We start from the raw sequence: 2,090 nt of genomic DNA, 5'->3' as shown, positions 1-2,090 counted from the left end.
TGTTGTAAGGATTGAACAAAATAACCCACAGAAAAGGCTTTGTCTAGTGTCTGGCATACAGTGTGTGCTCACCAAATATTATAATCATTCCCCATACCCTATCACAGTGCCTTGCAAGTAGTAAATCCCTCAATCGTTAAAAGACAAATAAAATAAAAAATTTCAATAGAATATTTTAATATATGTTAACACTGAGAGTGGTCCCAGGTTATCAATAGGACCATTACCAGGGACATAAGCTCTTTTTTAAAAAAATTAATTTTTATTGGAGTGTGGTTGCTTTACAATGTTGTGCTAGTTTCTTGCTGTACAGTAAAGTGATCAGCCATATGTACACATATATCCACTCCACTCCCTTAGATCTTATTTTCAAATATATAATACAGTATTGTTAACTTTAGTCACCATGCTGTACATGACCCTGATTCTTTTGCACAGTGCACGTTGAGTACTTTGTAGAATGCCCCTCAGTTTGACTTTGTCTGATGTTTCCTCCTGATTAATGCCATTTTGGTGTGAAAGTTGTGGAAGTGGCGTTGTGCTCACCTCCGGGCATGGCTGGGGACTTTTTGGCTCTAGTGTGCACTTGGATTTTGTCTCACATGGACAAAAAGAAAATGGTGCTAGTTTAACAATGAACCCAAAGAGCACTCTCTGGGAAGTTGATTGGATTGTGGGTTTGGTAATCTGCAAGGAACACTTAACCCAGTGATTCTCGACCTGGGGTGCCTTCTCTCCTTGGAGAGTTGGACAAAGCTAGAGACATTTTTAATTGTCGTGAATGGGGTCAGAGGGGGCTACTGCCATCTAGTGCATGGAGGCCAAGGATGCTTGTGAACTTCCTATAATGCTTAGGACGGCCCCCACTGCAAAGAAGGATCTGGACCCAACTGTGCAGAGGTTGAGAAACCCTGGTCTCTGTTTATATGAAACCTACAGAGCTGTCATGCCCCCAGCAAGGCTCAGGTGTTGGTACTATTCCATGAAATTCAGGTTTAGTAAAAATACAGCCACTGGCCGATGAACTCGCAAGTATAGGTAGTGTTCTACATGCAGGGCAAGTTTTTCGCTAATACCACAAGGGTCTCTGGCCCAATGAGTGGAGTTTGATAGTAATACTTGCCACAAATGTATCATTTTAATGTACGAAAGCTTTAAGGAGAGATGAAAACATTTTAAAGATGGCCTGTGTTTTCTTCTGCTTTTCTCCATGATTTCTTTCTTTTTTATTTTATTTTTTTAGGTTCTCACAATTTATTCACTATCCTTCTCCCCACATTTGCTCTCCCCTTATTAAGGCTTTTGAAATCACCTAACGTTGAGCAACTGACGTTACCTTTTGTGAACCATTTTAGGGTCCCAGAAATGGATATGGCTTAATTTGGAGTCCTTTACAGATTTTAAATGGGAGGCTCTCTCAGAAGAGATCACTCTCCTCATCAGCTCACTTCCTTCTAGAAAATAAATGTGCAGGATTTCCAGCAGCTTGTCTCTGGAACCACTGAAGATTTTCCTGTCATCAGTGGACTTAGAGACCTCTTAAATTCAGATGTTTTAAGGTACTTTACTTTTTTTTTTTTTTTGTGGTATGCGGGCCTCTCACTGTTGTGGCCTCTCCCGTTGCGGAGCACAGGCTCCGGACGCGCAGGCCTAGCGGCCATGGCTCACAGGCTTAGTTGCTCCGCGGCATGTGGGATCTTCCCGGACCAGGGCACGAACCCGTGTCTCCTGCATCGGCAGGCGGATTCTCAACCACTGCGCCACCAGGGAAGCCCCTAAGGTACTTTACTTTTAAGTCTTTTTCTTCCATGTATTCTCAAAATGTTGAAAGATGCATCCTCAATAAAGCTGGGGAAAAAAATGAGATACCACGATTCTGTTTTTGGTGAGCGCTCTGTTCTGGCTTATAAAGTGCCACCATCTTGCTGTGTGCTCACGTGACCTCTTCTTTGTCCTCTAGGAGACAGCCTCTCCATGATTTCTTAATCTTGGGCTTCTCAGGACTTATTTGGCCTTTCTGTTGTCAGACGAACTCGATGTATCCTGCTGTACGATCCTAAAAAGGGAGCTCACTCAGTGGGTCTGATGTG

General features: G+C 42.8%; 1 non-coding gene across 1 annotated transcript; it reads left to right on the top strand.

Annotated features, from left to right (window-relative positions):
- The first annotated feature begins 981 nt into the window (after positions 1–981).
- Positions 982–1,130, top strand: LOC131756491 (small nucleolar RNA SNORA62/SNORA6 family). Its single transcript, XR_009335665.1, has one exon. It is a non-coding gene; the product is annotated as a small nucleolar RNA SNORA62/SNORA6 family (small nucleolar RNA).
- Positions 1,131–2,090: the final 960 nt, after the last annotated feature.

Source organism: Kogia breviceps, chromosome 4 (assembly GCF_026419965.1).
Source record: "Kogia breviceps isolate mKogBre1 chromosome 4, mKogBre1 haplotype 1, whole genome shotgun sequence".
Lineage (NCBI taxonomy): Eukaryota > Metazoa > Chordata > Mammalia > Artiodactyla > Physeteridae > Kogia > Kogia breviceps.
The sequence above is the reverse complement of the archived record's forward strand: the minus strand, read 5'-3'. Positions and strand labels throughout refer to the sequence as shown.